Source organism: Syngnathus scovelli, unplaced genomic scaffold, assembly GCF_024217435.2.
Source record: "Syngnathus scovelli strain Florida unplaced genomic scaffold, RoL_Ssco_1.2 HiC_scaffold_30, whole genome shotgun sequence".
Taxonomy (NCBI): domain Eukaryota; kingdom Metazoa; phylum Chordata; class Actinopteri; order Syngnathiformes; family Syngnathidae; genus Syngnathus; species Syngnathus scovelli.
In genome coordinates this window covers 527,834-538,535 of record NW_026061392.1, presented here as the reverse complement: position 1 = coordinate 538,535, position 10,702 = coordinate 527,834, and the positions used below count along the sequence as shown (strand labels likewise).

General features: G+C 50.7%; 1 long non-coding RNA gene and 1 pseudogene across 1 annotated transcript; both read left to right on the top strand.

The window, feature by feature from the left end:
* Positions 1-504: 504 nt before the first annotated feature.
* LOC137840000 (uncharacterized) lies at positions 505-1,554 on the top strand. The gene is made up of 3 exons (XR_011086387.1): positions 505-582; positions 1,050-1,226; positions 1,330-1,554. It is a non-coding gene; the product is annotated as an uncharacterized lncRNA (long non-coding RNA).
* Positions 1,555-4,001: 2,447 nt separating this feature from the next.
* LOC137839991 (janus kinase and microtubule-interacting protein 3-like) lies at positions 4,002-8,846 on the top strand (annotated as a pseudogene).
* The last annotated feature ends 1,856 nt before the right edge of the window (positions 8,847-10,702 follow it).

Sequence of the window (10,702 nt, the reverse complement as noted above, 5' to 3'; positions counted from 1 at the left end):
TTCAGCTTGCAACTTGACCGTCTAGAGCGTACAAGGTAATTACAACTGTTTTTTTTTAGCCCTGAAAAGCGAGGGAGTGTGGCGTTTGGGAGGAATGTCGAACTCGGCGTCTGCTTCCAGCCACAGACGCCAAATTTCGACGATTATTTCGACTGGTCAACGGTTGTAAATTATTGCGTTGACTAAAAACTTTATTTAACTCTACTCTTAACTTTGCCGTTTCAGATATGCGGGTATTACACCGCGGAAATGACGTCAATAGGCTGAACTCTCGCCAAAATTCAAATCTGTGGGCGCAATGGCCTTGAGCGAGACACCGGATACAAACACGACGATTATCAACAGAAATATCTTTATTTTCTGCTTGCAAGTGGACCGTCTAGAGCGTACACGGTAAGTACAACTCATTGTGTTTAAAAAGATTTACGTTTGTGTAGTTTGCGTTGCGTTGTATCTGTGAATGTTGGTTGAGGCTAAATGTTAATGTTTAATTTCATTCCTTTAGGTTCCACGGTGTTTGTTGGCTGTATGTTTTCCACTGCAAGAAGAGGCTCGTATCATTGACCAGCAGGAGCTACAATGGTGAGTACCCCTTTCGTCTTCCATTTATGTTAAACACTTCCTATTTCATGTCTAACAGTACTCGATTTAACAAATAACCATAAATAAATACAGTGTGGGCAGTCACGTTAACATATGTGATTATCCTGCCTAATATGTCTATCACAAATATGTCACTAATCACTAATATGTTTATTTGTTTATCACAACACCTTTGGACCTTCAGCAATCGATTATTTCCCTTCATCTACATAGAGACAGAACGATGGTGTCTTAAACATCTCATTCATTTCACCAAATAACTTCACGCAGGTGGATAACGGCCGTCTCGGTCACGCTATGTTGCGTGATGCAGTTTTGAAGAACCAAATGCATTTATTCAATGAATAAGTCAAGCTAGTTCTATGTTTATGATGTTGTAAGTTACGGTACCGATTGAAGTTGAGTTCGAAGCCAGTGGAAAACAGCGCTGCGTTTGTGCTCTCCAGGTACAAATGTTGTGATCTCTGACTGACGACCGGGCGAGACTCGAGTAAGAGATGTCCAAACGAGCTCCGGCAGGGCGGGCCAAGGCGGAGCGAACGGACGCCCTTCAGGCCGCCAATGACGAGCTGAGAACCAAACTGATGGACGTCCAGTTAGAACTTCAGCAGGAGAAGAACAAGGTGAAAACCTCAACAGACAGACACTGCCTGCCTCCCTGCCTGCCTCCCTCCCTCCCAGTTTTCCCGATGTAGATTAGACATGCGTGTGCCATGACTGTGTCAGCCTACATCAACAAATGCACCGAGGACGTCAGCACCACTAAGAATATCATCACCCGGGGCAACCAACGACCCTGGATGACTGAGGAGGTACGTCAAACGCTACGAGCGCGGAACTCTGCCTTCAAGTCTGGCGACAAGGAGACACTGAGGACAGCGAGAGTCAACTTGAACCGTGCCATCAGGATAGCGAAGCGAGACCGCAGTCGAAAATTTCAGGATCGTTTCCACGACGTCAAAAACATCAGGAGTATGTGGCAAGGCATACGGGCGATTACAGACGACAACTCACCCTCCCCCCCCCCCGGTGGGTGTAGTTGATGCTGACTTTCTAAATGGTCTAAATAACTTCTTTGGGAGGTTCGAGGCACTAAACGGCACTCCAGCAGTTAAAACTGTCCCCCATCAGGAAGAGGAGGTACTCTGCCTTGACTCCGCCGATGTGTTGAAGACCCTGAGGAGAGTCAACCCCTGTAAGGCCCCTGGCCCGGACAACATTCCTGGGCGTGTGTTCAGGGAATGTGCAAGTCATCTGGCTGGGGTCATCACAGACATTTTTAACACCTCGCTGGGCCAAGCCACAGTGCCGGCGTGCTTTAAGACTGCCTCCATCATTCCGGTGCCGAAGAAACCTCAAATCACCTCATTTAATGATTACCGGCCTGTTGCACTGACTCCGGTTATGATGAAGTGCTTCGAAAGGCTGCTTAAAGGTCACATCGTTTCCAGACTCCCCCTATTATTTGACCCGTTCCAGTTTGCCGACCGGCAAAACCGCTCCACTCAGGAAGCCATCTCCTCCGTTCTTCACCTGAGCCTGGCTCACCTGGAGGAGAAGAACACCCATGTGCGGAGGCTGTTCCTGGACTTCAGCTCAGCGTTTAACACCATCATCCCACAGCATCTGGTAGGAAAATTGGAACACCTGGGCTTCAACACCCCCCTTCGCAACTGGCTGCTAGACTTCCTCACCAACAGACCTCAGTCAGTCCGGGTCGGACAGAACACCTCTGATGTCATCACCCTCAGCACAGGCTCCCTTCAGGGCTGCGTCCTGAGCCCCCTGCTGTGCACCCTGATGACACACGACTGCGTCCTCAGGTTCACCACCAATCACATCGTGAAGTCAGCAGACGACACAACGGTGGTGGGGCTCATCAGAGACAACAACGACCTGGACTACAGAGAGGAGGTGGAGCAGCTGGTGGGCTGGTGCAGAGAAAACAGCCTGATCCTGAATGAGGAGAAGATGAAGGAGATCATCGTCGACTTCAGGAAAAAACAGCCTCACCACGCTCCACTGATCATCAACAGCTCAGCTGTGGAGGTGGTCAGCAGCACCAAATTCCTGGGGGTCCACATCACAGAAGACCTCACCTGGACTATGAACACTACGGCACTGGTCAAGAGGGCACAGAAGCGCTTGTACTTCCTGCGGAGGATGAGGAGAGCCCACCTGCCCCCACCCATCATGAGGACGTTCTACAGGAGCACCATAGAGAGCATTCTGACAAGCTGTCTCTCTGTGTGGTGTGGAGGCTGCACCGCCTCCGATTGGAAGAACGTGAGGAGAGTGGTGAGGACAGCAGAGAGGATCATAGGGGCTCCTCTTCCCTCCATTCAGGACATTTCATCTCAGCGCTGCATGTCCCGTGCCCGTAACATCATCAATGACCCATCACACCCCCACCATGGACTGTTCTCCCTGCTGCCCTCTGGGAAGAGGTTTGCAGCATCCGCTGCAGGTCCACCAGGTTCTGCAACAGCTTTTTCCCTGCTGTCATCAGACTGTTGAACACTAGAACTGTTGAGCTCTAAACTGAACTCTGCATCACACATTCACAGAACTGTACTTTATGACACTACGGACCTCTATCTTGCACTATCTCGCACTACCAACTTTACTGAACTTGTATAAACCCTTTAAATAGAAGTTTAATACATGGTTTAGCATTCCTCTGCACACTCTTGAATACTGTTTTGCCTACTTGCACTATTGCATAATTATCACTGCTGCACTTTATACTTATTTTTAATATATATATATATATATATATATATATATATATATATATATATATATATATATATATATATATAGTATATATATATATATATAGTATATGTATATATATATATATATTTTCATAGGATATGTTACTTCTATTCAACTGCAATATCACTACTTTGTTGTAAGACGTATGCAACGGAATTTCGTTTTGTATGCACCATGTGCAGACAAGATGACAATAAAGTTTGTCTAAGTCTAAGTCATGTCAGGTCAGCTGTCTGGAGAGAGAGAGAAGTCAGGACCTGCGGGCGGAGCACCACCGTGCCACCGCCGCCATGACGGAACTCAAAAGCAAACTCCATGAGGAGAAGCAGAAAGAGTTAGCCATTACCAGGGAGACATTACTGCGGCAGCATGAAATGGAGCTGATGAGAGTGATCAAAATCAAAGATGGAGAGATCCAGCGACTGAATGCCTTGGTCCTCAGCCTGAGGGACGGCTCCATGGACAAGGTGATCCGCTCTATCCGTGTCTGACTATCCGCACGCCACGTCGGGCTTCGATGCGGCCGCTACCGTATTGTGTAGCTTGTCCCCAGTAAGCGTCGCGGCGCTCCGTTGCGGTCTCAACGGCCCGGTGTGGCGCAATGTCTGCTCAGGTGAGGAGGGGGGGCGCTTTGCTGGCGGAGGTGGAGGAGATGCGGCGGTGTCGGGAGACCGAGCGGTGTCGCCTCCACCAGGAGCGCGGAAGAAGCCCTGGCAGCGGCCCAGCAGGCCTGGCAGTCCCGAGCGGCCGAGCTCCGATCGGCTCATCACCAGCATCGGGAGGAGATGAGCCGAACCAAGAGAGACTGCGAGAGGGAGATCCGCCGACTGGTAGGACTGATCAGATGCGCGGTGCGTGGCTATGTTCCCAATTTCGTTGTATACCTGCAGTGCAATGACACCTAAGGCATTCTATTCTATTCTATTTCACAAGAAGAAAATGTCCGGTTGCTCGCTTCGCTTTTGTCACAGCAAAGGTGTTCTAGTCGATTCAAGAAAAAAATTGGCCGGTTGCTCTCTTTGTTTTTGTCACAATTCTGGCAAATGAGTTTGCCCGCCTGCCTGAGCGCTCCCCGTTTGTACATCCAGACGGATGAGATCAAGCTGAAAGACAGAGCGGTTAGTGTTTTGGATGAAGCCCTGGGGCCGGCCACGTCCACCGCCTTCAGCTGCAGACTCAGGCTGCCGAGCAGCAGATCGCTGCCCTGAGGGATTCCCAAAGGGCGGGCCTAAACTACCCTGGAAGTGGGGTCAACGCCGCTACTAGCAATCCTCTTCATTGCATAAGCCACCTCATCACACACTTGCAGTACGCATGACTTAGTTCGTTGCTGGAGGAAGGTAGCACAAAAACAGTTTTGAACTTTGAACGAGTGCTTGTGTGTGTGTGTTGCGGGGCGTTTTCAGTCTCAGGAGGATCGGGACACGCGACGGTTTCATCTGAAAATCGCTGAGCTCAGCGCAGTCATCAGGAAACTGGAGGATCGAAACGCCCTGCTTTCTGAAGAGCGCAATGAACTGGTAATTTATTGACGGCACGCTTGAAGGTTTGCGCTACGTTTGATGCGCGCCATCCAGCGAGGCACCCATTGCGCTTGCTTATTAGTTAAGCGGCGCGGCGAGTCGGTTGCCTGGTAGATGTCTTTTATTGGGAGCCAAAGCCACGATTCCGTTCAAACCGATGCAAAAGGAATGGATACGTTCTGGCCCGCGTGTTGTGCGTCTTTCACATCCCGCACTTCATGCTTGCAGCTAAAGCGACTGAGAGAAACAGAAAGCCAGTTTCTGCCACTCCTGTACAAAAACAAACGCCTGAGCAGGAAGAATGAAGAACTCTTGCTGGTGCTGTGTCGCCTTGAAAACAAAGTGCGCTTTGTCACCCAGGAGAACGAGGAGATGGCAAGCTTGGTAAGTCGACGCGGACAACGGCGGCGTGCCAACAGAGTCCACTGCATTTGTGTTCCACAGAGAAGGCCTAGTTCGCTCAATGACCTGGACCGCGGTTGCGGCCAGCAGGACGGTGAAATGGAGTTCCTTCAAGTTGTGGAGCAGCGGCACATCATCGACGACTTGTCCAAGGTCTTCAGGCAGGCGACTCGGTGCACGTACGGCAGCGCCGCGCTCGCTCGCTGTCGCCAGGAAACCTTTTCCGTCCAAAGCTTGGCCGGCGGCCGCCATCCAAAAAATTGGCCCCTTAAATTCCGACCTTTCAAGCAGGAGCATTGTGCGCACGCGTTTGAACACGCTTTAGACTTGTTTTGCCGTTTTCAGCAGCTCAAAGCTCCCGTTTTGTCCGCGCCTTTGCCACTCGCTGTGCGCTGAAAACGACGGACTTGCCCGGCTGCTCAGCCCGTCAACCATGAGCCGCGAGCGCGACGTCATTGTCCGTAGGCAGCTAGTGGCAAAATGCACCCTGTTAGAGTTGCGCTCGCTCCAACTTATTTTGCAAGAACCACACGGGAGACAAGTAAGTTCTTTTGGACACCTGCAGGTGGAGAGTCCATCCGTTGTACGAATGAAGTCTGACTCTCGGCTCCTGCACGAGCATTTTAATTAAGAGAAACAGGGTGGGTGTAAGAGTGGATTGAATAGAGGAAGCCCTTGACCTCTAGTCAAAACATAGCAAGGGGTGTTTTACGACTTTGTGTAGGAAGGGATAAGCGATAGGGATAAATAAGGGATAAATAATATTATTTATTACAGGTCGCAGTCAAAGTCAAAGCAACACAATGATACGATAAAGATAATCTGGAAAACCCTGACACACCCTGTAGTTGTCACTTTTGGAAAAGACGAGCGTCCCTCCAATCATCGCCGGTGACGTGTTTTTCAGGCTCTGGAGACAGGAGCTCATGTCAGAAATGTCATTGTGAGTCGCGTTTGTTTCTGCGCCGGAGCCGTTCGTTCCCTTTGCATCCAAAGAATCTCAAAGGCGGATTATTTGTGTCGACAGGAGAGAGATTTGCTGCTACGATACCGACGTCGAGAATCTCTGAGGAGGAACAAAGCGTGAGGTCCTGCAAGGTGAGTCTGTTTGTTTGCGGCTGCTTGGTGTTGCGCAAGATGAAATGGCCTTTTTCTCGCTATCGTTCCTCTCGTCGATTCATCGTGAGGTGTCGCTTCAGTTTGTTCAGAGAGATGTTTGCTTCCGCGCCCGCAGATCATCGAAACATTTTACGGCTACGACGAAGACGTGTTGGTGGACCCGGACGGATCGTCCTTGTCTTTTCACACCGACAGAACCCCCGACACGGAACCCGAAGAGGTAGCCCGCCATTTCTGCCAGCGTATTGGCACCAAACATTCCTCTTCAGCCTGGAATCGGACTCGTCTTTGCGTCGCGGGTGCTTTGTCGCCGGTCTGACTGATTCTGGTACTAGTGCTGTGTTGCATTGGTGTGTGCATGAAGAGGCGGAGCTTCGCTACCGCCAGCTGACGCAAGAATATCAAGCGCTGCAACGAGCCTACGCTCTGCTAGCCCAGACCAGCGAAGGGGACTACGACGCCGAGAAGGAGATCAAGGTGGCGCCCCTTCCCGCAACCCCCGGCCGGGTCGCAGCCTCCCCGTTCTCACCCAGCCTCGGGTGTTCTCTGGTCTGAAAGGAGGAGGAGGAGCCTCCCTCCTCCTCCTTTCAGACCAGAGAAAAGCTGATGGTAGAAATGGGTCACTATCAAAGCAGAGTAGCAGATCTGGAGTCAGCGCTGAAGCAACAAGGACAGGTAAGCTCATCAATGAGCACACCTTTTTCTCAGACAAAATAGCTACATTCTTCAGTCACTCATCCGTCTGGCATTACTGGACCAACCCCCCCCCCCCCCCGAACGTGGCTGGGAAAATGCGGAGAAAAGCAAATGTCATTTTCCAGTCAACCAAAGAATTTGTGGATGAAAATGACACAACATTCCAAAGCTGTCCACGCGTTTGTCTCTTCTAGAATGTCAAGTGGGTGGAGGAGAAGCAGCTGCTGCGTCAGAGCAATCAGCAGTTGGCCGAAAAGGTGACGGAAAGAAAGGCGCTGGGCGGAGTCGCTTGGCGTCACACCTGTCGGGAAGCCCCGCAGATGAGGTCTGACTGTCTTTTCAGGTCAGGCGGATGGAGGCGGAAGAAGCGCGTCTGAAAGAGCACATCCAGGATATCCGAGACCAAAACGAACTGCTTGAGTTCCGCATCCTGGAGCTGGAGGTGGGAAGACTCGCACAAGCGTGTTGAGGCCAGAGATGTGACGGACGGACGGACGGACGGACGGACGGACGGATGCATGCCTCTGCCTTTCAGGAGAGGGAGTGGCGCTCCCCCGTCTTGAAGTTTCTGCAAGTCCGTTTCCCAGACGGCCTCAGCCCTTTGCAGATCTACTGCGAGGCCGAGGGCGTGAGCGTACGTAAGGCGTCCCTTGCAACCCTAACCTTAACCCGAGGTCCCAGAACACCTTACATTGCTCCTTGCGCCTTTCCCCCGGACATCGTCATCAGTGATCTGATGAAGAAGCTGGACATCCTGGGCTATAACGCCGTAAGTGTATGTCGAACTCCTTATGTTCGCACTCCACGAGACTCGGCGGCTCAAATGTGACTTTTGGAAGGCTTTGCGCTGAAAGAAGCTTGTTGACGCTGTGCCTTTGGGCTCTTGCAGAATCTCACCAACGAGGAGCAGGTGGTCGTGATTCACGCCAGGACCCTTCTCACCCTAGCCGAGAAGGTAACGCGCACGTCCACGCACGCTCTCGCATTCTGCTTATGTGACAGCAGCCTTTCCTCAGTGGTTAGAATACATCAAAGTGACCAAGTCAGCACTTCAACAGAAGATGTTGGACATTGAAAGTGAGAAGGTAGACAGACACGCGACATCAGCCAAGGGGAACTCCGGCAATGTGCCCCAACAATTCTGACCTTGAGCTGTGCTAGGATATGTTCTGCAAGCAGAAGGGCTACCTGGATGAAGAGTTGGACTTCAGGAAGTGTTCCATGGACCAGGCTCATAAGGTAAGCCGCCCTCAAATCTCCCGCCGGACCACTGATGGACGAGGATTGCGGCCCAGAGGATCCTGGAGCTGGAGGCCATGTTGTACGAGGCGCTACCGCAGCGGGACTGCCCCGCCACGGACGGCGAAAAAGCCAGCCACGCTGGCGTGAATGACGTGCTGACGGCGGATCAGAGAGAAGAGCTTAGGAGCGCCGTGGACCAATGGAAGCGAGCCCTGATGTGCGAGTTGAGGGAGCGCGACGCTTGCAATCTCCAAGAGAGAATGGATCTGCTGCACAGCGCGCAACAGGTAAGGGCCCAAAGCCAGCCCGGCACTTACTTGCACGCTTACTGGCTTTTGAATGCCACTTTCCATTTGTCCGTCCTAGAGGAACAAAGAGCTGAAAGAATTCATCGAAGCTCAGAAGAGACAAATCAAACAATTGGAGGAGAAGTTTCTGTTTCTCTTTCTATTCTTCTCCTTGGCCTTCATTCTGTGGCCCTAACACCAGCTGGTGAGTGAGCTCCAGCGGCACCGCACTCGACACCTCCGATACACTGCCAGCCGGTCTCAGACGTTGGCAGACGCTCCGATGCCAACGTATACCCCCCGCCACGGTGACAGAGGCACCGCGTCACACCGGCGCTCATCCAATCAGAAGGCAGGAAAAGCAAATTCACATGCAGGGCACTTTTGAACCAGAAGAGAGCGCCACAAAAAACGGTTGTTGCCCCAAACGCGCACTAAAAAGGGTCAGAATAACAAGAGTCCCACTGGCCAGCCGGGGCCACCCGTCCAGCTGTTTCTTCAGGGGGGAAAAAAATTGGAGTCACCGGTGAGTACATTTTGCATTTAGCTCTGCTTTTCTGCTTCTGTCTTCAAGTGTGTGGCATCCTGCGATCAAAGATTCAGCCAACCCCAAAGCGGTTGACCTCAACGTCCCACCACCATGCCTACCAGAGCAGGTGACGTGATGCTTTGGACATCCTTCCGTCTCAGATGCCCAAAAGTACTCTTTGCCACATCTGCGGCAATACGGTGTCTTTTCAAAGGTGCAAATAAATCCAGCGTGGGCGGAACACGCACGTCTTCGGTTTTTCCCGCTTTGTTTGTGTGACAGCTGTTGTGAAAATTTTATACAAATAAAGTTGTATAGTACAGGTTTGGCCAAGCCGCAACTCCCGAACCGCATGCGGCTCTTTTATGTTCATATCAACATTTGTGTGTGTGTGTGTGGGGGAGGGGGTTGTGCGTGTTGGCTTCACTTCAGTTCAATTTGGTATTTTGGTCAAAAGCGCATGTGGTGAAATTCCACAAAGTAGGATGGGCAAACACATTTCTTTAAACTATGAGTGTCAATTGGGCTCTCGAAATGGCAGGGAAAAGATGCACAGCAAAACGAAAATACGTAGATGAACACAGGACGTTTTAATCAGAGTGGGAAAGTTTCTATTTTTTGTTGAACGTGATGGCAAACCATTCTGCCTGATATGTCAGACCTCAGCGCATTTCAAAGATTCAAATCTTCAGCGCCATGCACTTCAGCTCACTCCATGCTAACATTGATCAGGCGTCGAACCCGCAACATCATGCTTAAGAGGTGGCCATGCTAACCAGTGCGCCATTATGTCAACGCATAATAACTGTAAGTCTACTGATCAAAACAGCGGTTACTATATGACGTCGCTACGTCGTGGTCACGTGACGCAGACAAGACGTCAATGGACGTGGGCAGAGTTAACTTGTTTAAAAGGGAGTGGGCAGAAGAAATATTTAATTTATTTAAATCTATTTTGAGTGCACACCATTATGCCAATGCATAACAACTGTAAATCTACTAAACAAAACAGCGGTTGCTATATGACATCTGCCACGTCGTGGTCACGTGACATACGTGACGTCGATGGGCGTAACTTTCGCCGGAATTCAAATCCGCGGGGAGAGTTAACTTGTTTAAAAGAGAGTGGGCAGAAGAATTATTTAATTTATTTAAATCTATTTGGTGTGTGCGCCATTATGTCAATGCATAACAACTGTAAGTCTACTAAACAAAACAGCGGTTGCTATATGACGTCTGCCACGTCGTGGTCACGTGACGCGGACGTGACGTCGACGCCTACTTTACATCCCACCGATCACAGGACCCCTCGGCTGCATAACCGTGCCCCCTTCCCAACCAATCGGATTTGCTATACGCGAAAACGACGCCAATGGAAAGAGCTTCCGCCCAAATTTAAATCCGTGGGCGTGGCTCGCAGCAGGAAGTAGGAAAACGGCGGCGATGTTGACAAAGACACAGCGGATGGTAACATACGACTAACAAGAGAAATATTTTTATTTTCTGCTTGCAACTGGACCGTC